Source organism: Eumetopias jubatus, unplaced genomic scaffold (genome assembly GCF_037043125.1).
Source record: "Eumetopias jubatus isolate StellerSeaLion01/CBP00866 unplaced genomic scaffold, mEumJub1_p1.0 scaffold_7, whole genome shotgun sequence".
In the NCBI taxonomy this organism is placed as follows: domain Eukaryota; kingdom Metazoa; phylum Chordata; class Mammalia; order Carnivora; family Otariidae; genus Eumetopias; species Eumetopias jubatus.
In genome coordinates, this window is record NW_028274813.1 from 141632522 (window position 1) to 141660498 (window position 27977).

Sequence of the window (27977 nt, forward strand, 5' to 3'; positions counted from 1 at the left end):
AGCAAGGCTCAGCTCCCTCAAGGGCCATGCTTTCTGTTGTTTTGGGGTCCAAGTAAGGGCATCTCTGCTCCTGTAGCCTGCCCCTTCCTTTCAGTCCCTGCCATGTGCCCACTGGCCTCACGCCTTGTCACGTGGCACCATGATTTCAGGACTGGCAGCTCTTGGCCACAGGGGCAGATGCCCTAGAGAAGGGCATTTTGACACATGGCCTACCCTCTCTCCCCAGATCGTGTCCCCAGACAAAGATCCCACACTGAGGGCCAAGTCTTGCTAGGCCCAGACACGGCAAGAAGTGCAACATCTTGTGCCTCTGCCCCACCCTGCCAGGGGCATCCTGCTGTACAGTAAGCACCCCTGGTAAGCAGGTCGGGGGACGGGAGAGAACTTGCCTGCATAACGACTGCCTTGCTTGGGTCAATGATGAGAACTCATATTGTCTCAAAGAGAGATGATGACCTCAATATCATGCTCACTAGGATTACGCTGAGGCCCATTGGAGGGGATCATCCCAGTGTCAGCATCCTGACGATGCTTGGGGTTCTGGGGGAGCACTGCAGTTTGGGGCTTGAGGCCACTGATCCCTTGAGGCTCCCTGCTGTGACTGTGGCCTGACTGTGGGCCTACAGGTGCCCAAGAGGGGCTCAGGTCTTCAGCCTTGCCTGCCAACCCATTCCACTTGCCAGGACACCTCCCGGGGAGCCATTTCTTAGCAAACCTGGTCTCCTTGTTTCTTTCAGCGGGTGGTGGTGGCCAGGGACTCGGTGTGGCCTTAACCATGGCTGGTGAGTGGAAGCCACTGGGCTTGGAGGGAGGCTGCAGAAGCCATCAGGGTGGGTTCAGGAGGCCGCTTCTGGGTGGTGGCCACATGGGCTTTGGGCCAGGGACTCGATAGATGTCCAGAGAGGGTGGAGTTCCACTCTTGTGCCATCCCACATGCAGGGGAAGCCAAAGTTTGGCTGGGTCCCTGACAAGGACCAGAAAGTGCAGGGACGCCATAGTCAACCCACGTTCAGCTGAGGGCTCTTGCTGCTTCATGGTGTGCCCCATGGGCCCATCTAGATGGTGGACATGGGCCCCAGTGGTCCCTGTCCCCCTTGGCCCTGGGCTGTTCTTGAAGCCCAGTCCCTTGGCAAGTTGCCCTGGGAGGGAGAGCCTATAGCTCCTGTCACACACACCCGACTCCCAGGGAGCTTGGGACCCTGTGGGCATCTGGGGAGATTCCCTCCCCAATCTATTGGACTGCTGAGACAGGAAGGGCCTGTTGCCCTAGGAAGGGAATATCGAGTCCCTGGTCACAACAGGTGATGGCATGGTCCTCTCAATGTGGCACTCTAGAACTGAGGGAGTGATCCCAGGGAAAACGCCCAGCAGGTGCCAGGAGAGGGCCCCCCTACATGGGGGGCAATGGGTGGCATGCCTCGGTAGTGTGCACGCAGATGACCTGACATCCATTCCTCTGCCCTGGGAGCCATGGGGCAATGGCTCCCCGTGTCCTCGAGGGCACCTGCCCAGTTCCGTGTCCACAGATGGCCAATCCGTGGGAGGTTGAGGGCCTGGCCATACCTCTCAGGGCACTCATTCCCACAGGGTGCTACCTCTCAGGAAGCCTGTGTGCCGGGACTTTTGGGAAGCAGTATCAGCAAGGCTCAGCTCCCTCGAGTTCCACACTCTCCGTTTTGTCAGGGTCCAGGTATGGGCATCTCTGCTCCTGTAGTTTGCCCCTTCCTTGCAGTTCCCCACCATGTGCTGGCTGGCCTCACACCTTGCCACGCCATGCCAGGCTTTTGGGAGTGGCAACTCTTAGCCCCAGGGGCTGGTGCCATGGAGCTGGGCGTTCTGACACCTGGCCTACCCCTCTCTCCCCAGATACCATTCCCAGATGAAGATCCTGCCCTGAGGGCTAAGACTTGCTAGGCCCAGCCATGGCATGGCCATGGCAAGTGGCCCGATGTCTCATGCCCCCATCCCAGCCCTGGGAAATCCTGCTCTACAGTAAGCACCCCAGAAAGCAGGTCCAGGAGATAGGAGAGCGCTCGCCCACTGCCTTGCTTGGGTCAATGATGAGAACTCATATTGTCTCAAAGAGAGATGATGACCTAAATATCATGCTCCATAAGATTACACTGAGGCCCAGTGGAGGGGACCATCCTGGGGTCGGGGTCAACAGCCCGAGGATGCTCGGGTTCCTGGGGGAGCACTGCAGTTTGGGGTTTGAGGCAACAGATCCCTCGAGGCTCCATGCTATGGCTGTGGGTCTCCAGGTGCCCAAGAGGAGTTCAGGTCTTTGGCCTTGCCTGCCAAACCATTCCACCTCACAGGATGCCTCCCGGGGAACCATTGCTTACCAACCCTGGTCTCCTGGTGTCTTAAAGCAGCCATGGTGGCCAAAGTCTCAGCGTGGCCTCATATGTGGCAGGTGAGTGGAAGCTGCTGGGCTTGGAGAGAGGCCACAGATGCCATCGGCATGGGTTCAGGAGGCCAGGTCTGGGTGGCAGCTGCATGGGCATTGGGCTGGGAGCCCTGGATGTCTGGATAGGGTAAACTTCCCCCTTGAAGGTCCGCCCTTGGGCCACCCCACGTGCAGGGGAAGTCAAAAGTTGGCTGGGCAGTGATGCCGTCCTCAGCCCACATTTAGCTGAGGGATCTCGCTGTTTCACAGTGTGCCCCATGTGCCCATCCAGATGGTGGTCTTGGGCCCCTCGGGGCCACTGGCGGCTGTCCCCCTCGGACCTGGGATGTTCATGAAACCCCAGACCTTGGTAAGGTGCCTTGGGCTGGAGAGCTTAGAGCTCCATTTGCACACACCCGACTCCCAAGGAGCTTGGGCCCCTTTGAGGCAGCTGGGGAGTTCCCCTCTCTGATCCCTTGGGCCACTGAGACAAGGAAGGGCCCACCCAGCCTACGAGGGTAATCTTGAGTCCCTAGATGCAACAGGCACCTGGGCCTATTGTCACAGCACTTTAGATCTGAGGGAGTGATCCTGGGGAAGAGCCTCAGTAGGTGCCAGAAGAGGGCCCCCTACACGGCGGGCAATGGGCGGCATACCTTGGTAGTGTGCACGCAGATGGCCTGACATCCATTCCTCTGCCCTGGGAGCCATGGGGCAATGGCTCCCCATGTCCCCGAGGGCACCTGCCCAGCTCTGGGTCCACAGATGGCCAATCCATGAGAAGGCGAGGGCCTGACCCTACCTACCTGGGCACGCACCCTTCATGCCTGGCCTCATGTCCACAGCATGCTACCTCTTGAGAAACCTGTGGGGCTTCTGGGGGGTGGGCAGCATCAGAAAGGCTCAGCTCTCATGGGGGCCATGCTCTCTGTTGTTTAGGGGTCCAAGTATGGGCATTACTGCTCCTGTAGCCTGCCCCTTCCATGCAGTTCCCTGCCATATGCCGGCTAGCCTCACACCTTGCCATGCGATGCCAGGCTTTCCAAACTGGCAGCTCTTGACTACAATGGCAGGTGCCCTGGGGCAGTGCGTTTTGACACCTCGCCTACCTCTCTTTCCACAGATCCTGTCCCCAGACGAAGATCCCACTCTGAGGGCCAAATCTTGCTAGGCCCAGGCACTGCAAGATGCCCAACGTCTCATGCCTCCACCCCTCCCCCAGGCATACCCCACTACAGCAAGCACCCCCGGTAAGCAGGTTTGGGTGATGGGAGAGCTCCCACCTGTGTCGCAGGTGCCTTCCTTGGGTCAATGATGAGAACTCATATTCTCTCGAAGAGAGATGATGACCTAAAAATCATGCTCAATAGGATTACGCTGAGGCCCAGTGGAGGGGATCATGCCAGGGTCAACATCCTGAGGATGCTTGGGGACTTGGGCGAGTGCTGCATTTTGGGGTTTGAGGTGACCGATCCCTCAAGGTTTGCCACTGTGGCTATGAACTGACTGTGGGCCTCCAGGTGACCATGAGAGATTCAAGGATTTGGCCTTGCCTGCTGACCCATTCTTAGGCCAGGGATGCATCCCTAAGAGCCATTGCTTTGCAACCCAGATCTCCTTGTGTCTTTCATGGGCTGTGGTGGCCAGTGTCTCGGCATGGCCAAAACCATGGCAGGTGAGTGGAAGCCAATGCACTTGGAGGGAGGTCGCAGATGTTGTTGGGGTGGATTCACGAGGCCCATGTCTGGGTGGTGGCCACATAAGAATCGGGCTAGGGACTCTGGATGTCAGGAGAGGGTGGACTTCCCCCTTGATGGTCCGCCCTTGGGGCATACCACATGCAGGGAAAGTGAAAGATGGGCCGGGTCCCTGACAAGGACTGTAAAGTGCAGGGACGCCACCATCACCCAGTTCAGCTGAGGGGTCTTACTGCTTCATGGTGTTCCCCATATGCCCATGCAGATGGTGGATGTGGGCCCCATGGGACCACTGGTGGCTGTCCCCCACAGCCCTCAGTTGTTCTTGAAGCCCTGGCACTTGGCAAGTTGCCCTGGGCTGAAAAGCCCAGAATTCCTGTTGCATGCACCCAACTCCAAGGAGTTTGGGCCCCCTCAGGGCAGCTGGGAACTCACTTCCTCAATCCCTTGGGCTGCCAAGACAGCAAGGGCCCACCGGTCTAGGAGGGGAATCTCAAGTCCCTGGGAACAACAGGCGATGGCCCTGGGGCTCATGCCCTGACACTCTAGACTTAATGGAGTTATCTAGGGGTGCAGGGAGAGGCAGCCCACTGCGTGGTGGGCAGTGCGCTGCATGCCTTGGTTGCATGCATGTGTTTGGCCCAGCATCCATTCCTCTACCCTGGGGACCCTGGGGTCATGGCTTCTCATGTCCTGGAGGGCACCTGCCCAGCTTTCGGTGTCACAGATACCCAATCCATGGGAGGGTGAAGCCTTGGCCCTCCCTACCAGGACAAGCTCCCTGCATGCCATGCCTCACTCCCACACCCTGCAACCTCTCAGGTAGCCAGTGTGCCAGGCCTTTCCTGGGGGGCAGCCCCAGCAAGGCTCGGCTCCCTCAGGGACCACGCTCTCCATTGTTTCAGGGTCCAGGTATGGGCATCTCAGCTCCGGTAGCCTGCCCCTTTCTTGCGGTTCCCGCCATGTGTCGGCTGGCCTCGCGCTTCGCCATGCGGCACCAGGATTTCAGGACTGGCAGCTCTTGGCTGCAGGGGTAGGTGCCCCAGAGAATGGCGTTTTGACACCAGGCCTAAACCTCTTTCCCCAGATCATGTACCCAGACAAAGATCCTGTCCTGGGGGCCAAATCTTCCTAGGCCCAGTCCTGGCAACAGGCCCAACGTCTCCTCCCTGGCACCATCCAGGGTAATCCACTCTACAGTAAGCTCCCCCGGTAAGTGGATTCAGGGAAGGAGAGTGCCCACCCGCATTGCTACTGCTTTGCTTGGGTCAATGATGAGAACTCATATTGTCTTGAAGAGAGATGATCACCTAAAAATCATGCTCAATAGGATTACACTGAGGCCCAATGGAGGGGACCATCACTGGGTCAGCATCCCAAGGATGCTCAGGGCCCTGGGGGAGAGCTGCTGTTTGGAGCTTATAATGACCATTCCCTCGAGGCTTCCCACTGTGGCTGTGGGTGACTGTGGGCCTCCAGGTGCCAAAGAGGTGCTCAGGTCTTCTGCCTTGCCTGCCAACTCATTCTCCCTCCCAGGATGCCTCCCAGGGAGCCATTGCTTAACAACCCTGGTCCCCTTGTGTCTTTCAGTGGGCTGTGGTGGCCAGGGTCTCCATGTGGCCTCACCATAGCAGGTGAGTGGAAGCCACTAGGCTTGCAGGGAGGCCGCAGATGCCATCGGGATGGGTTCAGGAGGCCTGTGTGTGGGAGGCAGCTGCATGGCCATCTGGCAGAGAGCTCTGGTTGTCCAGATAGGGTGGGTTTCTCCATTAAAGGTCCCCCCTTGGGCCATCCCAGGTGCAGGGGAAGTGAAAGGTTGGCTGGGTCCCTGACAAGGACCAGAAAATGCAGGGACGCCATAGTCAGCCCACGTTCAGCTGAGGGTTCTTGCTGCTTCATGGTGTGCCCCATATGCCATCCAGATGGAGAACTTTGGCCCCTTGGGGCCACTGGCGGCTGTCCCATTTGGCCCTGGGGTGTTCCTGAAGCCTCGGCCCTTCGCAAGGTGCCCTGGGCAGGAGAGCCCAAAGCTCCTGTCGCATGCAACCAACTCTCAAGGAGCTTGGGCCCCCTCAGGGCAGCTGGGGAGCATCGTCCATGAGCCCTTAGGCCGCTGAAGCAGGAAGAGCTTACCGGGCCTTGTAGGGGAATCTCAAGTCCCTGGGCACAAACGCAATGGCACTGCACCTATCATCGTGGCACTCTAGACCTGAGGGAATGATCCAGAAGAGGCCCAGCAGGTGCACGGAGAGGGCTCTCTTGCATGGCGGGCAGTGGGCAGCATGCCTTGATAGTGTGCATGTGGTTGGCCCGGCATCCATTCCTCTGCCTTAAGGACCCTGGGGGCCATGGCTCCCGTGTCCTTGAGAGCACCTGCCCAGCTCCAGGTACCACAGATGGCCAATCCGTGGGAGGGCGGGGGCTTGGCCCTACCTACCTGGGTATTCACACTTCACGCTGGTTCTAGCCCCCACAGTGTGCTACCTCTCAGGAAGCCTCTGTGCTGGGCCTTCTTAGGGGGCAGCATCAACAAGAATCTGATCCCTCAGTGGCCACACTCTCCATTGTTTCGGGGTCCAGGTATGGGCATCTCTGCTACTGTAGCCTGCCTCTTCCTTGTGGCCCCCCGGCTTATACCGGCCAGCCTCAAGCCTTGCCACGCGCTGCCATGGTTTCGGACTGTCAGCTCCTGGACAAAGGAACAGTGTCCCAGTGCAGGGTGTTTTGTCACCAGGCCTAACCCTCTCTCCCCAGATCCCGTCCCAGATAAAGATCCTGGTCTGAGGGTCAAGTCTTGCTAGGCCCCACACCTGCAAGGAACCCAACGTCTCTTCCCCCACCCCAGCTCATCCGGGGCATCCTGCTCTAAGTAAGCACCCCGGTAAGCAAGTTCAGGGGATGGGAGAGCACCTGCCCATGTCACCATTGCCTTGCTTGGGTCAACGATGAGAACTCATATTGTCCTGAAGAGAGATGATGACCTAAGAATCATGCTTAATAGGATTACGCTGAGTCCCAGTGGAGGGGACCATTCCTGGATCAGCATCCCCAGGATGCTCAGGGCCCTGGGGAGTGCTGCAGCTTAGGGCTTGAGGCGACTGACCCCTTGAGCCTCCCCCTGTGGCTGTTGCCTAACTGTGGGCCTCCAGGGGCCCAAAGGTGTTAACACCTTCAGCCTTGCCTGGCAACTCATTCACCCTCCCAGGACGCCTCCCTGGAAGCCATTGCTTTGTCTCTTTGTGCCTCTCAGCAGGCCATGCTGGCCAGTGTCTCATCATGGCCTCAACCATGCAGGTGAGTGGAAGCCCCTGTGAGTGGAGGGAGGCTGCAGATGCCTTCATGGTGGGGTCAGGAGGCCCATGTCTGGGAGGTGGCCACATGGACGTCAGGCCGGGAGCCCTGGATGTCTGGAGATGGTGAACATCTCCGATGAAGGCCCACCATTGGACCATCCCACATGCAGGGGAAGCTAAATGTTGTCAGGGTCCCTGACAAGGACCGGAAAGTGCAGGGACACCGCTGTCAGCCCACGTTCAGCTGACAGACCTCGCTGTTTCATGGTGTCCCACATGAGACTGTCCAGATGGTGGAGATGGGCCCCTTGCGGACACTGTTGGCTCTCCCCCGTGGCCCTGGGTTGTTCCTAAAGCTCTGCCCCTTGGTAAGGTGCCCCGGGCTGTAGAGCTTAGAGCTCCTTTTGCATACTTCAGCTCCCAAGGGGTATATGGGGAGGTCCCCTCCCCGATCCCTTTGGCCACTGAAACATGAAGGGCCCACCGGTCCTAGGAGGGGAATCTTGAGTCCCTGGGTGCAACAGGCGAGAACCTGGGCCTCTTACAGTGGTATTCTAGACCTGAGGGATTAATCACAGGGAAGAGGCCCAGCAGGTGCAGGGAAACGCCTTCCTTGTACAGAGGACAAGGGACAGCATGTCTTGGTTGCGTGCACACTTTGTTGGCCCAGCATCCATTCCTCTGGCCTGGGGGCCCTGGGGGCAGTGGTTCACCGTGTCCTCAAGAGCACCTGACCACCTCCGGGTAACACAGATGGCCAACAGTGGGAGGGTGACGGCCTGGCCCTACCTACCAGGGCACGTACCCTTCACGCCAGGCTGAGTGCCCACCATGTGCTACGTCTCAGGAAGCCTATGGGCCGGGCCTTCACCTGGGGGCCAGCATCAGCAAAGTTTGACTCCTTTGGGGGCCACATTCTCCTTTGTTTCGGGGTCCAGGTATGGGTATCTCTACTCCTGTAGCCTACTCCTTCCTTGCGTTCCTCCAACATGTCCGGGTGGCCTCACACCTCCCCAATCATTGCCAGCATTCCGCGAGTGGCAGCTCTTGGTCACAGGGGCAGGTACCCCGGAGCAGGGTGCTTTCAGAGCTGGCCTACCCCTCTCTCCCCAGAGTGTGTCCCCAATTGAAGATCTTGCCCTGAGGGCCATGTATTGCTAGGCCCAGCACCGGCAAGAGGCCCAACGTCTCATGCCTCTGCATGCCCCCGGCATAATCTGCTCTACAGTAGGTACCCCTGATGAGCAGTTTCAGGGAACGGAGAGCACCCGCTCGGGTCACCACTGACTTCCTTGGGTCAATGATGAGAACTCATATTGTCTCAAAGAGAGATGATGACCGAAAAATCATGCTCAATAGGATTATGCTGAGGCCCAATGGAGGGGCTAACCCAGGATCAGCATTCCGATGATGCTAGGGGCCCAGGGGGACTGCTGCAGTTTGGAGCTTGAAGCGACCAATCCCTTGAAGCTCCCCGAATTTGTTGTGCCTTACTGTAGACCTCAAGGTGCCCACAGGGGATCAAACCTTCGGCCTAGCCTGCCGACCCATTCCCCCTCCTAGGACTTGGGCTAGGCTTAGCAACCCTGGACTCCTTGTGTCTTTCACTGGGCCATGGTGGCCAGGGTCTCAGCATGTCCTCAAACATGGCAGGTGATTGGAAGCCACTGGCTTGGCGGGAGGTCTCAAACACCATTGGGGTGGTTTCGGGAGGCCGGGTCTGGGTGGTGGCCGCATGGGCTTTGGGCTGGGAGCCCTGGATGTCAGGAGAGGGAGGACTTCCCCCTCGAAGGTCCGCCCTTGGATCATTCCACGTGCAGGGGAAGTGAAAGGTTGGCCGGGTCCCTGACAAGGACTGGAAAGTGCAGGGACAACGCCGTCAGCCCACTAACAGGTCAGGGCTCTTGCTGCTTCATGGTGTGCCCCATGGGTCTGTCCAGATGGTGGATGTGGGACCCTTGGGGCCACTAATGGCTGTCCCTCTCAGCCCTGGGTTGGTCCTGAAGCCATAGCCATTGGCAAGATGTCCCGAGCGTGAGAGCCCAGAGCTCCTATTGCATGCACCTGACTCCCAAGGAACTTGGTCCCTCTCGTGGCATCAGGAGAGCTCCCCTCCCTGATCCCTTGGTCCACTGAGACTGTATAGGGCCCACCTGGCCTTGGAGGGGAATCAAGAGTCCCTGGACGCAACAGGTGATGGCACTGGCCTCTCTCCAGGGCACTCTAGTCCTGAGGGGGTGATCCTAGGGAAGAGGCCCAGCAGGTGCAGGAAGAGGCCTCCCTTGCAAGGCGGACAGTGGGTGCTCCTCCTTGATTGGGAGCAAGCGTTTGGCCCGGCATTCATTCCTCTTCCCTGGAGGCCCTGGGGAAGCACCTGCCCAATCCTGGTGCCACAGATGGCCAATCCATGGGATGACGAGGGCCTGGCCCTAGCTACCACAGCATGCACACTTCATGCCCGGGCTGATGCCCACAACGTGCTACCTCTCTGGAAGCCTGTTCCAGACCTTCTCCTGGTTGCAACATCTGCAACACTTGGCTCCCTCGGGGACCACTCTCTCCGTTGTTTAGAGGTCCAGGTATGGGCATCTCTGCTCCTGTAGCCTGCCCCTCCTTCTGGTCTGCTGCCGTGTGCCGGCCTGCCTAACACCTTAACACGTGGAACCAGGCTTTTGGAACTGGCAGCTTTTGGCCACTGGGGCAGGTGCCCAAGAGCAGGACATTTTGACACCTAGACTACCACTCCCTCCACAGGTCCTGTCCCCAGATGAAGTTCCTGCCCTGAGATTCAAGTCTTGTTAGGCCAAGTCCTGGCAGGAATCCCAACACCTTGGGTCCCCACCCCCCACTGGGGCATCCCACTCTACAGTAAGCACCCGGGGTAAGCATATTTGTGGGGCAGGAGAGGGCTCGCCGTCATCCCATTGCCTTCCTTGGGTCAGTGATGAGAACTCATATTGTCTCGAAGAGAGATGATGACCTAAAAATCATGCTCAATAGGATTACGCTGAGGCCCAATGGAGGGACCATCTGGGAGTCAGCATCCTGAGGATGCTCAGGGCCCTGGGGAAGCGCTGCAGTTTGGGGCTTGAAGTGACCAATCCCTCAAGACTCCCTGCTTTGACTCTGGCCTGACTGTGGGCCTCCAGTTGCCCAAGAGGTGCTCGGGCCTTCGGCCTTGCCTGCCGACCCATCCCCCCTCCCAGGACGCCTTCGGAGGAGCCATTGCTTAGCAACCCTGGTCTCTTTGTGTCTTTCAGTGGGCCTTAGTGGCCAGGGTCTCGGTGTAGCCACAAACATGGCAGATAAGTGAAGCCACTGGGCTTCGAGGGAGGCCATAGACACTGTCCAGAGTGGGTGTGGGAGGCCTGTGTCTGGAGGTGGCCATGTGGGGATTGGGTTGGGAAACCTGGACAGCCAGAGAGCATGGATTTCCCCACTGAAGGTCCGTGTTTGGGCCATCCCAGGTGCAGGGGAATCAAAAGATTGGCCAGGTCCCTGACAAGGACCGGAAAGTGCAGGGACGCTGTTGTCAGCCAACAATCAGCTAAGGGAGCTCGCTGCTTCATGGTGTGCCCCATGTGTCTATCCAGATGGTGGATATAGGCCCCTTGGGGCCACTGGTAGTTGTCCCCCTCAGACCTGGGGTGTTCATGAAGCCCTGGACCTTGGCAAGTTGCCCTGGGCTGGAGAGCCCAGAGCTGCTGTCACATGCAACTGACTCCCAAGGAGCTTGGGCCCCCTCGGGGCAACTGGGGTGTTCCCCTCTCCAATCCCTTGGGTCACCGAGACAGGAAGGGCCAATCTGGCCTGGGAGGGTAATCTTGAGTCCCTGGGCACAACAGGTGATGTCCTTGGGCCTATCATCGGGGCATTCTAGATCTAAGGGTGTGATCCTGGTGATGAGGCCAAGCAGGTGCAGGGAAAGGCTCTCCGTGCATGGCGGGAATGGGTGGCATGCCTGGTTGTGAGCATGCTGTTAGCTCAGCATCCATTCCTCTGCCCTCAGGATCCTGAGGGCCATGGGTCCCCTTGTCCTCGAGGGCAGCAGCTCAACTCCGGGTGTCAGGGATGGCCAATCCGTGGGAGGGCGAGGGCCTGACTGTACATACCAGGGCACCCACCCTTCATGCCTGGCCCAGAGTCCACAGCGTGCTACTTCTCAGGAAGCCTGTATGCTGGGCCTTCTGGGGAGCAGCATGAGCAAAGCTTGGCTCTCATGAGGGCCACGCTCTCTGTTGTTTTGTGGTCAAGGTATGGGCATTTCTGCTCCTGTAGCTTGCCCCTTCCGTGCAATCCCCCACTGTATGCCAGTCGGCCTTACACCTTGCCATGCAATGCCAGGCTTTCTGGACTGGCAGCTCTTGGCTACAATGGCAGGTGCCCCAGAGCAGTGCATTTTGACACCTCGCCTACCCTTCTCTCCCCAGATCCTGTTGCCAGATGAAGATCCCACCCTGAGGGCCAAGTCTTGCTAGGTCCAGGCACTGCAAGATGCCCAATGTCTTGTGCCCCCACCCCTCCCGCTGGACATCCCACTCTGCAGTAAGCATCCCTGTTAAGCAGGTTCAGGGGACAGGAGAGCATCCCACGTCACCACTGCCTTCCTTGGGTCAATGATGAGAACTCATAATGTCTCGAAGAGAGATGATGACCTAAAAATCATGCTCAATAGGATTACGCTGAGGCCCAATGGAGGGGATCTGGATGGGGTCAGCATCCCAAGGATGCTCGGGGCCCTGGTCGAGGGCTTCAGATTGGGGCTTAAGGCAAACATTCCCTCAAGGCTCCCCACTGTGGCTTTGAACTGACTGTGGGCTTCCAGGTGCCCACAAGTGGATCAAGCCTTCGGTCTTGCCTGCCGACCCATTCTTCCTCCAAGGACGCCTCCTGAAGAGCCATTGCTTTGCAACCTTGATCTCCTTTTGTCTTTCAGAGGACCATTGTGGCCAGTGTCTCTGTGCAGCCACAACCATGGCAGGTGAGTGGAAGCCACTGCACTTGGAGGGAGGCCGCACATGTCATTGGGGTGGGCCATGAGGGAATATGGCTGAGAGCCCAGGATGTCTGGAGAGGGTGGACTGCCCCCTTGATTATCCACCCTTGAGCCATCCCACATGCAGGAGAAATGAAAGATGGGCTGGGTCCCTTACAAGGACTAGAAAATGCAGGGATGCTGCCATCACCCAGTTCAGCTGAGGGATCTTGCTACTTCATGGTGTTCCCCATGGCCCCATCCAGATGGTGGACATGGGCCCCTTGGGACCACTGGCGGCTGTCCCCCTCAGCCCTCGGTGTTTGCTGAAGCTCTGGCACTTGGCAAGGTGCCCCGGGCGGAACAGCCCAGAGTTTCTTTTGCATGTACCTGACTCCCAAGGAGTTTGGGCCCCCTCAGGAAAGCGGGGAGCTCCCCTACTCGATCCCTTGGGCTACCAAGACAGCAAGGGCCCACCGGGTCTAGGAGGGGAATCTCAAGACCCTGGGCACAACAGGCGATGGCCCTGGGGTTCTGGCCCTGACACTCTAGACTTAATGGAATTATCCAGGGGAAGAGGCTCAGCAGATGCAGGGAGAGCCCCCCCCCCCTTTGAGTGGCGGGCAGTGCACTACATGCCTTGGTTGCGTGCATGTGTTTGGCCCAGCATCCATTCCTCTACCCTGGGGACCCTGGGGGCCATGGCTTCCCATGTTTTAAGGGCACCTGCCCTCAAGGGAGTCCCAGATGGCCAATCTGTGGGAAGGTGAGGCCTTGGCCCTCCCTACCAGGACAAGCTCCCTGCATGCCATGCCTCTCTCCCAAACCGTGCTGCCTCTCAGGTAGCTTGTGTGCCGGCCCTTCTGGGCAGCCTCAGCAAGGCTTGGCTCCCTCGGGGTCCATGCTCTCTGTTGTTTCAGGGTCCAGGTATGGGCATCTCGGCTCCTGTAGCCTGCCTCTTTCTTGCGGTTCCCACCATGTGACGGCTGGCCTGAAGCCTTGCCAGGCAGCGCCACGATTTTGGGACTGGCATCTCTTGGCCGCAGGGGTAGGTGCCCCAGAGAATGGCTTTTTGACACCAGGCCTACCCTCTCTCCACAGGTCATGTACCCAGACAAGGATCCTGCCCTGAGGGCCAAATCTTCTTAGGCCCAGCCCTGGCAACAGGCCCAATGTCATCTGCCCTGACACCCTCAAGGGTAATCCACTCTACAGTAACCTCCCCGGTAAGCGGATTCAGGGTACAAGATAGTGGCTGCCTGCGTTGCTACTGCCTTCCTTGGGTCAATGATGAGAACTCATATTGTCTTGAAGAGAGATGATGACCTATAAAAATCATGCTCAATAGGATTACACTGAGGCCCGTTGGCAGGGTCCATCCCAAGTTCAGCATCCTGAGAATGATCAGGGCCCTGGGGGAGTGCTGCTGTTTGGGGCTCGAGGTGAATGATCCCTCGGGGGTCCCTGCTGTGGCTATGGTCTGACTGTGGGCCTCCAGTGCCCAAAGATGCTCAGGCTTTCAGCCTTGCCTGCTGACTTACTCCTCCTTCCAGGACACCTCCAAGGGGAATCATTGCTTAGCAATCCTGGACTCATTGTGTTTCTGCGGTCTGTGGTGGCCAGGGTCTCCATGTGGCCTCAACCATGGCAGGCGATTGGAAGGCACTGAGCTTGGAGGGAGGCCGAGAAGCCATAGGGGTGGGCTTGGGAGACTGGTATCTGGGTAGCGACTGCATGGGCTTTGGGCTGGTAGCCCTGGATTTACGGAGACGGTGGACTTACATCTTGAAAGTCCACCATTAGGTCATCCTCCCTGCAGGGGGAGGGAAAGTTTGGCCATGTCCCTGACAAGGACAGGAAAGAGTGCAGGGACACTGCCATCAGCCCTTGTTCAACTGAGGACTCATGCTCCTTCATGTTGTGACGCATTGGCCTGTGCAGATGGTGGACGTGGGCCCATTGGGCCACTGGCAGGTGTCCCTCTCGGCCCTGGGCTGTTCCTGAAGCCCTGGCCCTTGCCAAGATGACCCGGGTGGGCCAGCCCAGAGCTTCTGTTGCACGCACCCAACTCCCAAGGTGCTTGGGCCTCCTCGGACCAGGTGGGGAGATCTCCTTCCTGATCCCTTGGGCTGTCAAGACAGAAACGGCCCACCAGGCCAAAGAGGGGAATCCTGAGTTCCTGGGTGCAACAGACGATAATGCTGGGTCTCATGCAGTGGCACTCTAGACCTGAGGTAGTGATCCCAGGAAGAGGCCCAGCAGGTACAGGGAGAAGGCCCCCCTGCAAGGGGGGCAGTGGGCAGCATGACCTGGTTGCATGCATGCAGTTATCCCGGTTATTCATTCCTCTGCCCTGGGGCCCCGGGGGGCTGTGGCTCTCCATGTCCTTGAGGGCACATGCCAGGCTTGGGGTGCAACAGATGGCCAATCCATGGGAGGGCGAGGGCCTGGACCTACCTACCAGGGCACGCATCCTTCACAACCAGCCCCATGCCCACAGCATGCTAGCTTTCAGGAAGCGTGTGTGCTGTGCCTTCTTCTGGGGGGCAGCATCAAAAAGGCTTGGCTCCTTCAGGGGCCATGCTCTCCGTTTTTGGGCGGCCCAGGTATGGGCATCTCTGCTCCTATAGCCTGCCCCTTCCTTGGAGTCACCCACTATGTGCCGGCTGGCCTAAAGCCTTGCCACAGGGCACCAGGCTTTCGGGACTGGCACTTCTTGGTTGCAGGGGCAGGTGCCACGCAGCAGGGCGTACTGACACCTGGCTTACCCCTCTCTCCCCAGATCATGTCCCCAGATGAAGATTCTGACCTGAGGGCCACGTCTTTTAAGCCCAGACCCTGCAAGAGGCACAAAGTCTTGTGACTCTGTTCCCCCCAGGGCATCCTGCTCTACAGTAAGCACCACAGAAAGCAGTTTCAGGGGACGGCATGACTGCCTATGTCATCAGTGCCTTGCTTGGGTCAATTATGAGAACTCATATAGTCTCGAAGAGAGATGATGACCTAAAAATCATGTTCAATAGGAGTATGCTGAGGCCCAATGGAGGGTACCATGATGGGGAAAAATGCCAAGGTTGCTTGGGGTCCTGGGAGAGCACTGTAGTTTGGGGCTTGAGGCAACGGATCCCTCGAAGTTCCCCACTGTGGCTGTGACCTTTCTGTTGGCCTTCAAGTGCCCAAAGGGTCTCAGGCCTTCAACCTTCCCTGCTGACCCATTCCCCCTCCCAAGACACCTCCTGGGGTGCCATTGCTTAGCACCTGGTTCTCCTTGTGCCTTTTAGTGGGCTACGGTAGCCAGGATCTCTGCACAGCCTCAAACATAGCAGGTGAGTGGAAGCCACTGGGCTTGGGGGGAAGCTGCAGATGCCGTTGGGGTGGGTTCTGTTGGCCCATGTCTGGATGACGGCTGCATGGACATCAGAATGGGAGCCCTGGATATCTGTAAAGGGTGGACTTCCCCCTTGAAAGTCCATCCTTGGACCATCTCATGTGTAGGGGAAGGAAAAGTTTGCACGGGTCCCTGACAAACTGGAAAGTGTAAGGGGGCCAATGTCAGCCCACATTCAGCTGAGGGCTCCTGCTGCTACATGATGTGCCCCATGGGCCCATCCAGATGGTGGACGTGGGCCCCTTGAGCCACTGGCATCTGTCCACCTGGGCCCTGAGCTGTTCCTGAAGCACTGGCCCTTGGCAAGTTGCCACAGGCGGGAGAGCCCAGAGCTCCTGTAGCAATTTGCCCTACCTACCAGGGAACGCACACTTCATGTCCAGCCCCCCACCCACAGGGTGTTACCTCTCCAGAAGCCTGTGTGCCAGGCCTTCTCCTGGGTGGCAGCAAAAGCAAGGTTCGGCTCCCTTGGGGGCCACACTCTCCTTGGGTTCAGGGTCCAGGTATGGGCATCTCTGCTCCTTAAGCTGCCCCTTCTTTGTGGTCCCCCGATGTGTGCTGGCAATCCTCACAACTTGCCATGTGGCAAGTCTTTGCAGACTGGCAGCACTTGGCATGCAAGAAGCCCAATGTCTCTTGCCCCCATCCCCGATATTTTGACAGTTGGCCCACCCCTCCCTCCCCAGATGCCATCACCAGATGAAGATCCCACCCTGGAATCCAAGTCTTGCTAGGCCAAGCCCTGGCAAAAGGCCCAACATCTTGTGCCATCGCCCCCTTCCTAGGGCATCCTGTTCTACAGTAAACTCCCTGGGTAAGCCAGTTCAGGGGATAGGAGAGTGCCTGCCTGCATCACCATTGCCTTGCTTGGGTCAATGATGAGAACTCATATTGTCTTGAAGAGAGATGATGACCTAAAAATCATGCTCACTAGGATTACACTGAGGGCCAATGGAGGGGACCATCCCTGGTTCAGCATCCAGAAGATGCTCGCGGCCCTGGGGGAGAGCTGCTGTTTGGGGCTTATAGCAACTGTTCCCTCGAGGCTCCCTGCTGTGGCTGTGGTGTGACTGTTGGCCTCCAGGTGCCAAAGAGGTGCTCAGGCCTTCTGCCTTGCCTGCCAACTCATTCCCCCTCCCAGGATGCCTCCCAGGGAGACATTGCCTAACAACCCTGGTCCCTTGTGTCTTTCAGTGGGCTGTGGTGGCCAGGGTATCCATGTGGCCTCAACCATGGCAGATGAGTGGAAGCCACTGGGCTTGCAGGGAGGCCGCAGATGCCATCGGGGTTGGTTCATGAGATCTGTGTCTGGGAGGCGGCCCCATGGCCATCGGGCCATGAGCCCTGGATGTCCGGAGAGGATGGACTTACCCCTTAAAGGTGCCCCCTTGGGCCATCCCACGTGCAGGGGTAGTGAAATGTTGGCTGGGTCCCTGACAAGGACCAGAAAGTACAGGGACGCCACCATCAGCCCAAGTTCAGCTGAGGGCTCTTGCTGCTTCATGGTGTGCCTCATTTCCCAACCAGATGGTGCTTTAGCCCCATGGGGCCACTGGTAGCTGTCCCTCTTGGCCCTGGGGTGTTCCTGAAGCCTCGGCCCTTGGCAAGGTGTCCCATGGAGGAGAACCCAGAGCTACTGTCATGTGGGACCAACTCTCAAGGAGCTTGGTCTCCTTCAGGGCAGCTGGAGAGCACCCTCCTCAATCCCTTAGGCTGCTGAAGCAGGAAAGACTTACTGGCCTTGGAGGGGAATCTCGAGTCCCTGGGCACAAAGGCGATGGCCCTGTACCTATTGTCCTGGCACTCTAGACCTGAGGGAGTGTTCCAGAAGAGGTCCAGCAGGTGCAGGGAGAGAGGTATCTTGCACAGTGGGCAGTGGGAGGCATGCCTTGGTTGAGTGCATGCGGGTGGCCCGGCATCCATTCCTCTACCTTAAAGACACTGGGGGCCGTGGTTCCCCGTGTCTTTGAGGGCACCTGCCCAGCTCCAGGTGCAACAGATGGCCAATCCGTGGGAGGGCAGGGGCTTGGCCCTACCTACCTGGGTACTCACCCTTCACACTGGTTCCAGCCCCCACAGCATGCTACCTCTCAGGAAGCCTGTGTGCTGGTCCTTTTTGGGGGGCAGTATCAACAAGAATCTTCTCCCTCAGAGGCCACACTCTCCATTGTTTCAGGTCCATGTATGGGAATCTCTGCTACTGTAGCCTGCCCTTTCCTTGTGATCCCCCCACCATCTGCCGGCTAGCCTCAAGCCTTGCCACTCACTGCCACAGTATCGGACTGTCAGCTCTTGGCTTCAGGGACAGTGCCCCAGTGCAGGACGTTTTGTCACCAGGCCTACCCATCTCTGCCCAGATCCTGTCCCAGATGATGATCCTGGTCTGAGGGTCAAGTCTTGCTACACCCTGCAACTGCAAGGAGCCCAATGTCTCTTGCCCCCATCCCTGCTCATCCAGGGCATCCTTCTCTAAGTAAGCACCCCATAAGCACATTTAGGGGATGGGAGAGTGCCTGCCCGTGTCACCATTGCCTTGCCTGGGTCAATGATGAGAACTCATATTGTCCCGAAGATAGATGATGACCTAAGAATCATGCTTAATAGTATTATGCTGAGTTCCAGGGGAAGGGACCATTCCCAGGTCAGTATCCTCAGGATGCTCAGGGCCCTGGAAAGCACTGCAGCTTGGGGCGTGAGGCGACTGATCCCTCAAGGCTCCCCCCTTTGGCTGTGGCCTGACTATGGGCCTCTGGGAGCCCAAAGGGGTTAAGGCCTTCAGCCTTGCCTGGTGACTCATTCACCCTCCCAGGCTGCCTCCCAGGAACCCATTGCTTATCAATCCTCGTCTCTTTGTGTCTCTCAGCAGGCCATGCTGGCCAGGGTCTCAGCGCAGCCTCAACCATGTAGGTGAATGGAAGCCCCTATGTGTGGAAGGAGGCTGTAGATGCCTTCATGGTGGGTTCGGTAGGCCCATGTCTGGGAGGTGGCCACATGGGCGTCAGACCGGGAACCCTGGATGTCTGCAGATGGTGGACTTCTCAGTTGAATGTCCACCATTGGACCATCCCACATGCAGGGGAAGCTAAATGTTGTCAGGGTCCCTGACAAGGACCAGAAAGTGCAGGGACACCATTGTCAGCCCACATTCAGCTGAGGGACCTTGCTGCTTCACGGTGTCCCCCATGGGACCATCCAGATGGTGGACGTGTCCCCCTTGCAGGCCATGGGAGACATGGCTGTCTCCCATGGCCCTGGGCTGTTCCTGAAGCTCTGGCCCTTGGTAAAGTGTACCAGGCTGGAGAGCTCAGTTCTCCTTTTGCGTACTTCAGCTCCCAAGGGGGCAGCTGGGGAGGTCCCCTCCCCAATCCCTTTAGCTGCTGAGACAGGAAGGGCCCACCAGTCCTAGGAGGGGAATCTCGAGTCCCTGGGTGCAACAGACGAGAGCCTGGACCTCTCATGGTGGTATTCTAGACCTGAGGTATTGATCATAGGGAAGAGGCCCAGCAGGTGCAGGAAGACGCCCCCCTTGTACAGAGGACAGGGGACGGCATGTCTTGGTTGCGTGCATGCTTTGTTGGCCCAGCATCCATTCCTCTGGCCTGAGGGCCCTGGGGACGGTAGTTCCCCATGTCCTCAAGAGCACTTGACTTCCTCTGGGTAACACAGATGGCCAACGGTGGGAGAGCAAGGGCCTGCCCTACCTACCAGGGCACGCACTCTTCACGCCAGGCTGCATGCCCACCATGTTTTACATCTTAGGAAGTCTATGGGCCAGGCCTTCTCCTGGGGGCCAGCATCAGCAAGGTTTGGCTCCCTTGGGGGCCACATTCTCCTTTGTTTCGGGGTCCAGGTATGGGCATCTCTGCTCCTGTAGGCTACCCCTTCCTTGGGTTCCTCCGCAATGTGCCGGGCAGCCTCACACCTTGCCACACATTGCCAGGATTCTGGGAGTGGCAGCTCTTGGCCACAGGGGCAGGTACCCCAGAGCAGGGCGTTTTGAGAGCTGGCCTACACCTCTCTCCCCAGAGTGTGTCCCCAATTGAAGATCTTGCCCTGAGGGCCAAGTATTGCTAGGCCCAGCACCGGCAAGAGTCCCAAAGTCTCATGCCTCTGCACGCCCCCAGGGTAACCTGCTCTACAGTAGGTACCCCTGATGAGCAGTTTCAGGGAATGGAGAGCGCCCACTCGGGTCACCACTGCCTTCCTTGGGTCAATGATGAGAACGCATATTGTCTCAAAGAGAGATAATGACCTAAAAATCATGCTCAATAGGATTACGCTGAGGCCCAATGGAGGGGCTAACCCAGGATCAGCATTCCGATGATGCTAGGGGCCCAGGGGGACTGCTGCAGTTTGGGGCTTGAATCGACCAATCCCTTGAAGCTCCCCACGTTTGTTGTGCCTTACTGTAGACCTCAAGGTGCCCACGAGGGAATCAAGCCTTCGGCCTTTGGCCTAGCCTGCCGACCCATTCCCCCTCCTAGGACTTGGGCTAGGCTTAGCAACCCTGGACTCCTTGTGTCTTTCACTGGGCCATGGTGGCCAGGGTCTCAGCATGTCCTCAAACATGGCAGGTGATTGGAAGCCACTGGCTTGGTGGGAGGTCTCAGACACCATCGGAGTGGTTTTAGGAGGCCGGGTCTGGGTGGCGGCTGCATGGGCATCGGGCTGGGAGCCCTGGATGTCAGGAGAGGGAGGACTTCCCCCTCGAAGGTCCGCCCTTGGATCATTCCACGTGCAGGGGAAGTGAAAGTTTGGCCGGGTCCCTGACAAGGACTGGAAAGTTCAGGGACAACGCCATCAGCCCACTAACAGGTCAGGGCTCTTGCTGCTTCATGGTGTGCCCCATGGGTCTGTCCAGATTGTGGACGTGGGACCCTTGGGGCCACTAATGGCCGTCCCTCTCGGCCCTGGGTTGGTCCTGAGGCCATAGCCGTTGGCAAGATACCCCGAGCGTGAGAACCCAGAGCTCCTATTGCATGCACTTGACTCCCAAGGAACTTGGTCCCTCTTGTGGCATCAGGAGAGCTCCCCTCCCTGATCCCTTGGTCCACTGAGACTGTATAGGACCGGCCTGTCCTTGGAGGGGAATCAAGAGTCCCTGCACGCAACAGGTGATGGCACTGGCCTCTCTCCAGGGCACTCTAGTCCTGAGGGGGTGATCCTAGGGAAGAGGCCCAGCAGGTGCAGGAAGAGGCCTCCCCTGCAAGGCGGACAGTGGGTGCTCCTCCTTGATTGGGAGCAAGCGTTTGGCCTGGCATTCATTCCTCTTCCCTGGAGGCCCTGGGGAAACACTTGCCCAATCCTGGTGCCACAGATGGCCAATCCATGGAATGGCGAGGGCTTGGCCCTAGATACCACAGCATGCACACTTCATGCCTGGACCGATGCCCACAGCATGCTACCTCTCAGGAAGCCTGTGTTCCGGACCTTCTCCTGGTGGCAGCATCCGCAACATTCGGCTCCCTCAGGGGCTACCCTCTCTGTTGTTTAGAGGTCCAGGTATGGGCATCTCTGCTCCTGTAGCCTTCCCCTCCTTGAGGTCCTCTGCCGTGTGCCGGCCTGCCTAACACCTTAACACACGGAACCAGGCTTTCGGAACTGGCAGCTTTTGGCTGCTGGGTCAGTTGCCCAAGAGCAGGACATTTTGACACCTAGACTACCACTCTCTCCACAGATCCTGTCTCCAGACGAAGTTCCAGCCCTGAGATTCAAGTCTTGGTAGGTCAAGCCCTGGCAGGAATCCCAACACCTTGGGTCCCCACCCCCCACTGGGGCATCCCACTCTACAATAAGCACCTGGGGTAAGTATAGTCGGGGGCAGGAGAGCGCTCGCCATCATTGTCATTGCCTTCCTTGGGTCAATGATGAGAACTCATATTGTCTCGAAGAGAGAAGATGACCTAAAAATCATGCTCAATAGGATTACACTGAGGACCAATGGAGGGACCATCTCAGAGTCAGCATCCTGAGGATGCTCAGGGCCCCAGGCAAGTGCTGCAGTTTGGGGCTTGAAGCGACTGATCCCTCAAGCCTCCCTGCTTTGGCTGTGGCCTGACTGTGGGCCTCCAGATGTCCAAGAGGTGCTCAGGCATTCGGTCTTGTTTGACAAATCATCCCCCCTCCCAGGACGCCTTCCAGGGAGCCATTGCTTAGCAACCCTGGTTTCTTTGTGTCTTTCAGCAGGCCTTGGTGGCCAGGGTCTCAGTGTGGCCACAAACATCACAGGTGAGTGGAGCCACTGGACTTTGAGGGAGGCCATATACACTGTCCAGAGTGGGTGCGGGAGGCCTGTGTCTGGGGGTGGCCACACGAGTATCAGGCTGAGAGGGTGGAAACCTTGATGGCCAGAGAGGGTGGATTTCCCCATTGAAGGTCCACCCTTGGGCCATCCCAGTTGCAGGGAAATCAAAAGACATGGACCAGAATGTGCAGGGACGCCACTGTCAGCCAACGATCAGCTGAGGGAGCTTGCTGCTTCATGGTGTGCCCCATGTGTCTATCCAGATGGTGGATATAGGCCCCTTGGAGCCACTGGTGGTTGTTCCCCTCAGACCTGGGGTGTTCATGAAGCCCTGGACCTTGGCAAGTTGTCCTGGACCAGAAAGCCCAGAGCTCCTTTCCCATGCACTCGACTCCCAAGGAGTTTGGGCCCCCTCGGGGCAATTGGGGAGTTCCCCTCTCTAATCCCTTAGGCCTTTGAGACCAGAAGGACCAACCTGGCCTAGGAGGGTAATCTTGAGTCCCTGGGCACAAAAGGTGATGTCCTTGGGCCTATCATCACAGCACTCTAGATCTGAGGGAGTGATCCTGGCGATGAGGCCCAGAAGGTGCAGTGAGAAGGCCCCTGTGCATGGCGGGAATGGGTGGCATGCCTGGTTGTGAGCATGCTGTTAGCACAGCATCCATTCCTCTGCCTTCAGGACCCGGAGGGCCGTGGGTCCCCATGTCCTCGAGGGCACCAGCCCAACTCCGGGTGTCAGAGATGGCCAATCCGTGGGACAGTGAGGGCCTGACTGTACATACCAGGGCACCCATCCTTCATGCCTGGCCCAGAGTCCACAGCATACTACCTCTCAGGAAGCCTTTGTCCCGGGCCATCTGGGAGGCAGCATCAGCAAAGCTTGGCTCTTACGAGGGCCATGCTCTCTGTTGTTTCGTGGTCAAGTTATGGGCATTTCTGCTCCTGTAGCTTGCCCCTTCCATGCGGTCCCCCACCGTATGCCAGCCAGCCTCACACCTTGCCACTCAATGCCAGGCTTTCTGGACAGGCAGCTCTTGGCTACAATGGCAGGTGCCGCGGAGCAGTGCATTTTGACACCTCGCCTATCCTTCTCTCCCCAGATCTTGTCCCCAGATGAAGATACTGCCCTGAAGCCCAAGTGTTGCTATGCCCAGGCACTGCAAAATGCCCAACTTCTTGTGCCCCCACCCCTCCCCCCCAGACATCCTGCTCTACAGTAAACACCCCTGCTAAGCAGGTTCGGGATTGGGAGAGTGCCCGCCTGCGTTGCCACTGCGCTTCTTGGGTCAATGATGAGAACTCATAATGTGTCGAAGAGAGATGAGGACCTAAAAATCATGCTCAATAGGATTATGCTGAGGCCCAATGGAGGGGATCATGACGGGGTCAGCATCCCGAGGATGCTCGGGGCCTTGGGTGAGAGCTGCAGATTGGGGCTTGAGGTGACCATTCCCTCAAGGCTCCCCACTGTAGGTATGAACTGACTGTGGGCCTCCAGGTGCCCATGAGTGGATCAAGCCTTCGGCCTTGCCTGCTGACCCATTCGTCCTCCAAGGACCCCTCCAGAAAAGCCATTGCTTTGCAACCCCGATTTCCTTGTGTCTTTCTTGGGCCGTGGCGGCCAGTGTCTCAGCACGGCCACAACCATGGCAGGTGAGTGGAAGACACTGCACTTGGAGGGAGGCCGCACATGTCATTGGGGTGGGTCGTGAGGGAATATGGCTGGGATCCCTGGATGTCCATAGAGGGTGGACTTCCCCCTTGATGGTCTGCCCTTGGGGAATCCCACATACCGGGGAAACGAAAGATGGGCCTGGTCCCTTACAAGGACTAGAAAGTGCAGGGATGCTGCCGTCACCCACTTCAGCTGAGGGACCTTACTGCTTCATGGTGTTCCCCATAGACCCATCCAGATGGTGGACATGGGCCCCTTTGACCACTGGTGGCTGTCCCCCAAAGCCCTTGGCTTTTGCTGAAGCCTGGCACTTGGCAAGGTGCCCTGGGCAGAACAGCCCACAGTTCCTGTTGCATGCACCTGACTCCCAAGGAGCTTGGGTCCCCTCGGGGCAGCTGGGAGCTCCCCTCCCTGATCCCTTGGGCTGCTGAGACAGCAAGGGCCCACTGGGCCTGGGAAGGGAATCTCAAGTCCTGGGCACAATAGGCGATGGCCCTGGGGCTCTCGTCCTGACACTTTAGACATGATGGAGTTATCCAGGGGAAGAGGCTCAGCAGGTGCAAGGAGAGGCCCCCCACTTGCATGGTGGGCAGTGCACTACATGCCTTGGTTGTGTGCATGTGTTTTGCCTTGCATCCATTCTGCTACCCTGAAAACCATGGGTCCATGGCTTCCTGTGTCTTCAAGGGCACCTGCCCTCGAGAGTGTCACAGATGGCCAATCTGTGGTAGGGTGAGTTCTTGGCCCTACTTACCAGGACAAGCTCCCTGCATGCCATGCCTCACTCCCACACCCTGCAACCTCTCAGGTAGCTTGTGTGCTGGCCTTCTCCTGGGAGGCAGCCTCAGCAATGCTTGGCTCCCTGGGTGGGGGGCATGCTCTCCATTGTTCTGGGGTCCTTGTATGGGCACCTCGGCTCCTGTAGCCTGCCCCTTTCTTGCGGTTCTCACCGGATGCTGGACAGCCTCACGCCTTGACATGTGGCACCAGGATTTAGGGACTGGCAGCTCCTGGCCGCAGGGTTAGGTGCCCCGGAGAATGGTGTTTTGACACCAGGCCTACCCTCTCTCCCCAGGTCATGTACCCAGATGAGGATCCTGCCCTGAGGGCCAAGTCTTCCTAGGCCCAGCCCTGGCAACAGGCCCAACATCTCTTGCCCTGGTGCCCTCCAGGGTAATCTGTTCTACTGTAAGCTCCCCCAGTAAGCAGATTCGGGGGACAGGAGAGTGCCCACCTGCAATGCTACTGACTTGCTTGGGTCAATGAGGAGAGCTCATATTGTCTCGAAGAGAGATGATGACCTAAAAATCATGCTCAATAGGATTACACCGAGGCCGATTGGCAAGGTCCATCCTGAGGTCAGCATCCCAAGGATGCTCAGGGCCCTAGGGGAGTGCTGCAGTTTGAGGCTTGAGGTGACTGATCCCTCAGGGTTCCCCGCTGTGGCTATGGACTGACTGTGGGCCTCCAGGTGCCCAAAGGTTCTCAAACTTTCGGCCTTGCTTGCTGACTCACTCCCCCTACCAGGACGCCTCCCAGGGAGCCATTGCTTAGCAATTCTAGACTCCTTGTGTCTTTCCATGGTGGTGAGGCTGTGGTGACCAGGGTCTCAGTTCAGCCTCAACCATGGCAGGTGATTGGAATCCATTGGGCTTGGAGGGAGGCCGAGACGCCGTAGGGGTGGGTTTGGGAGGCTGGTATCTGGGCGGCAGCCACATGGGCTTCAGGCTGGTAGCCCTGGATATAAGGAGAGGGTGGACTTACCTCTTGAAGGTCCGCCCTTTGGCCATCCCACCTGCAAGGGAAGGGAAAGTTTGGCTGTGTCCCTGACAAGGACCAGGAAGTGCAGGGAAACCGCTGTCAGCCCACATTCAGGTGAGGGCTCGTGCTGATTCACATTGTGACACACTGGCATGTCCAGATGGTGGAATTGGGCCCCTTGGGCCACTGGCGGCTGTCCCGCTCGGCCATGGGCTGTTCCTGAAGCCCTGGCCATTGCCTAGGTGCTCCGGGTGGGACAGCCCAGAGCTTCTGTCACACGCACCTACTCCAAGGAGCTTGGGCCTCCTCGGACCAGCTGGGGAGCTCTCCTCTTTGATCCCTTGGGCTGTCAAGATATGAAGGGCCCACCAGGCCAAGGAGGGGAATCAAGTTCCTGGGTGCAACAGGCGATGGCCCTGGGCCTCTCACAGTGGCACTCTAGACCTGAGGTAGTGATTCTGGGAAGAGACCCAGCAGGTGCAGGGAGAGGGCCCCACTGCAACGGGGGAAGTGGGCGGCATGACCTTGTTACATGCATGTGGTTTGCCCAGTATCCATTCCTCTGCCTTGGGGACCCTGGGGGCCATGGCTCCCCATGTCTTTGAGGGCAACTGCCAGGCTCAGGGTGCGACAGATGGCCAAAACGTGGGAGGACGAGGGCCTGGACCTACCTACCAGGGCATGCGTCCTTCACCACTGGCCCCATGCCCACAGTGTACTACCTCTCGGGAAGTGTGTGTGCCATGCCTTCTTCTGGGGGGCAGCATCAACAAGGCTCGGCTCCTTCAGGAGCCAAGCTTTCCGTTTTTTGGGGGTCCAGGTATGGGCATCTCTGCTCCTATAGCCTACCCCTTCCTTGTGGTCACTTGCTGTGTGCTGGATGGCCTAAAGCCTTGCCACATGGCACCAGGCTTTTGGGACTGGCACTTCGTGGCTGCAGGGGTAGGTGCCACACAACAGGGCATTCTGACACTTGGCCTACCCCTCTCTTCCTAGATTGCAGCCCCAGAGGAAGATTCTGCCCTGAGGGCCAAGTCTTGCTAGGCCCAGCCCCTGCAAAAGGCTCAAAGTCTTATGACTTGGTCACTCACCGGGGCATCCCACTCTACAATAAGCACCCCAGAAAGCAGGTTCGGGGGACGTCATAGTGTCTGCCTGAGTCATCACTGCCTTGCTTGGGTCAATGATGAGAACTCATATTGTCTTGAAGAGAGATGATGACTTTAAAATCATGCTCACTAGGATTACGCTGAGGCCCAGTAGAGGGGACCATGCCAGGGTAAACAAATCAAGGTTGCCTGGGTTTTGAGGAATGCTGTATTTTGGGGCTTGAGGCAACGGATCCCTTGAAGTTACCCACTGTGGTGGCCTTACTGTGGACCTCCATGTGCCCAAAGGGCCTCAGGCCTTCGACCTTCCCTGCTGACTCATTCCCCCTCCCAGGACACCTCCCGTGGAGCCATTGTTTAGCACCTAGTTCTCCTTGTGTCATTCAGTGGGGCATGGTGTCCAGGGTCTCCCCATGGCCTCAAACATGGCAGGTGAGAGGAAGCCACCAGGCTTGGAGGGAAGTGGCAGACGCCATTGGGGTGGGTACTCTTGGCCCATGTCTGGGTGGGGGCTGCATGGACATCGAACTGGGAGCCCTAGATATCTGTAAAGGGTGGACTTCCCCCTTGAAAGTCCACCCTTGGACCATCTCATGTGCAGGGGAAGGAAAAGTTTGCATGGGTCCCTGACAAACTGGAAAGTGTTAGGGTGCCAGTGTCAGCCCACGTTCAACTGAGGGCTCCTGCTGCTCAATGATGTGCCCCATGGGCCCATCCAGATGGTGGACGTGGGCCCCTGAGCCACTGGTGTCTGTCTGCCTTGGCCCTGAGCTGTTCCTGAAGGGCTGGCCCTTGACAATTTGCCCTAGGAAGGAGAGCCAAGAGCTCCTGTCACATGCACTTGACTCCCAAGGAGCTTGGGCCCACTTGGGGCCACTGGGTAGCTCCTCTCCTGATTCCTTGGGCTGTGGAGTCAGAAAGAGCCCACCAGGCTGAGGAGGGGAATCTCGAATCCCTAGGTGCAACAGGCGATGGCCCTGGGCCTATGGTCACAGCACTCTAGACCTGAGGGAGTGATCCCAGATGGAGGCCAAGCAGTTGCAGGGACAGGGTCCCCCTGCATGACTGAAAGTGCTTGGTTGTGTGGACGTGATTACCCTGACATCCGTTCCTCTGGCTTTGTGCCGTGGGGGCCGTGGATCCCGTGTCCTTGAGGGCATCTGCCCAACTCCCGGTGCCACAGATGGCCAATCTGTGGGAGGGCGAAGGCCTGGTCCTACTTACTAGGGCTCACACCCTTCACGCCCAGCCCCCTGCCCACAGTGTGCTACCTCTCAGGAAGCCTGTGTGCTGGGCCTTCTGGGCAGCAGCATGAGCAAGGCACAGCTCCCTTGGGGGCCACACTCTCCATTGTTCTGTGTTCCAGGTATGGGCATCTCTGCTCCTGTAGCCTGCCCCTTTCTTGTGGTCCCCCAATGTGTGCTGACAAACCTCACAACTTGCCAT

General features: G+C 58.1%; 17 non-coding genes across 17 annotated transcripts; all 17 read left to right on the forward strand.

Annotated features, from left to right (window-relative positions):
* Window positions 1–411: 411 nt before the first annotated feature.
* On the forward strand, window positions 412–492 carry LOC114196563 (small nucleolar RNA SNORD115). The gene has a single exon (XR_003606728.1). It is a non-coding gene; the product is annotated as a small nucleolar RNA SNORD115 (small nucleolar RNA).
* A 1559-nt stretch (window positions 493–2051) lies between these two features.
* LOC114196565 (small nucleolar RNA SNORD115) lies at window positions 2052–2132 on the forward strand. Its single transcript, XR_003606730.1, has one exon. It is a non-coding gene; the product is annotated as a small nucleolar RNA SNORD115 (small nucleolar RNA).
* A 1562-nt stretch (window positions 2133–3694) lies between these two features.
* LOC114196542 (small nucleolar RNA SNORD115) lies at window positions 3695–3775 on the forward strand. The gene has a single exon (XR_003606708.1). It is a non-coding gene; the product is annotated as a small nucleolar RNA SNORD115 (small nucleolar RNA).
* A 1576-nt stretch (window positions 3776–5351) lies between these two features.
* On the forward strand, window positions 5352–5432 carry LOC114196546 (small nucleolar RNA SNORD115). The gene has a single exon (XR_003606712.1). It is a non-coding gene; the product is annotated as a small nucleolar RNA SNORD115 (small nucleolar RNA).
* Window positions 5433–7022: 1590 nt separating this feature from the next.
* On the forward strand, window positions 7023–7103 carry LOC114196552 (small nucleolar RNA SNORD115). The gene has a single exon (XR_003606717.1). It is a non-coding gene; the product is annotated as a small nucleolar RNA SNORD115 (small nucleolar RNA).
* A 1570-nt stretch (window positions 7104–8673) lies between these two features.
* LOC114196553 (small nucleolar RNA SNORD115) lies at window positions 8674–8754 on the forward strand. The gene has a single exon (XR_003606718.1). It is a non-coding gene; the product is annotated as a small nucleolar RNA SNORD115 (small nucleolar RNA).
* Window positions 8755–10314: 1560 nt separating this feature from the next.
* Window positions 10315–10395, forward strand: LOC114196541 (small nucleolar RNA SNORD115). Its single transcript, XR_003606707.1, has one exon. It is a non-coding gene; the product is annotated as a small nucleolar RNA SNORD115 (small nucleolar RNA).
* A 1594-nt stretch (window positions 10396–11989) lies between these two features.
* Window positions 11990–12070, forward strand: LOC114196539 (small nucleolar RNA SNORD115). Its single transcript, XR_003606705.1, has one exon. It is a non-coding gene; the product is annotated as a small nucleolar RNA SNORD115 (small nucleolar RNA).
* Window positions 12071–13635: 1565 nt separating this feature from the next.
* Window positions 13636–13718, forward strand: LOC114196551 (small nucleolar RNA SNORD115). Its single transcript, XR_003606716.1, has one exon. It is a non-coding gene; the product is annotated as a small nucleolar RNA SNORD115 (small nucleolar RNA).
* Window positions 13719–15312: 1594 nt separating this feature from the next.
* On the forward strand, window positions 15313–15393 carry LOC114196561 (small nucleolar RNA SNORD115). Its single transcript, XR_003606726.1, has one exon. It is a non-coding gene; the product is annotated as a small nucleolar RNA SNORD115 (small nucleolar RNA).
* Window positions 15394–16611: 1218 nt separating this feature from the next.
* Window positions 16612–16692, forward strand: LOC114196556 (small nucleolar RNA SNORD115). The gene has a single exon (XR_003606721.1). It is a non-coding gene; the product is annotated as a small nucleolar RNA SNORD115 (small nucleolar RNA).
* Window positions 16693–18281: 1589 nt separating this feature from the next.
* Window positions 18282–18362, forward strand: LOC114196569 (small nucleolar RNA SNORD115). Its single transcript, XR_003606733.1, has one exon. It is a non-coding gene; the product is annotated as a small nucleolar RNA SNORD115 (small nucleolar RNA).
* Window positions 18363–19949: 1587 nt separating this feature from the next.
* LOC114196548 (small nucleolar RNA SNORD115) lies at window positions 19950–20030 on the forward strand. Its single transcript, XR_003606714.1, has one exon. It is a non-coding gene; the product is annotated as a small nucleolar RNA SNORD115 (small nucleolar RNA).
* Window positions 20031–21600: 1570 nt separating this feature from the next.
* Window positions 21601–21681, forward strand: LOC114196557 (small nucleolar RNA SNORD115). Its single transcript, XR_003606722.1, has one exon. It is a non-coding gene; the product is annotated as a small nucleolar RNA SNORD115 (small nucleolar RNA).
* A 1588-nt stretch (window positions 21682–23269) lies between these two features.
* On the forward strand, window positions 23270–23350 carry LOC114196554 (small nucleolar RNA SNORD115). The gene has a single exon (XR_003606719.1). It is a non-coding gene; the product is annotated as a small nucleolar RNA SNORD115 (small nucleolar RNA).
* A 1567-nt stretch (window positions 23351–24917) lies between these two features.
* LOC114196567 (small nucleolar RNA SNORD115) lies at window positions 24918–24998 on the forward strand. The gene has a single exon (XR_003606731.1). It is a non-coding gene; the product is annotated as a small nucleolar RNA SNORD115 (small nucleolar RNA).
* A 1601-nt stretch (window positions 24999–26599) lies between these two features.
* LOC114196544 (small nucleolar RNA SNORD115) lies at window positions 26600–26680 on the forward strand. Its single transcript, XR_003606710.1, has one exon. It is a non-coding gene; the product is annotated as a small nucleolar RNA SNORD115 (small nucleolar RNA).
* Window positions 26681–27977: the final 1297 nt, after the last annotated feature.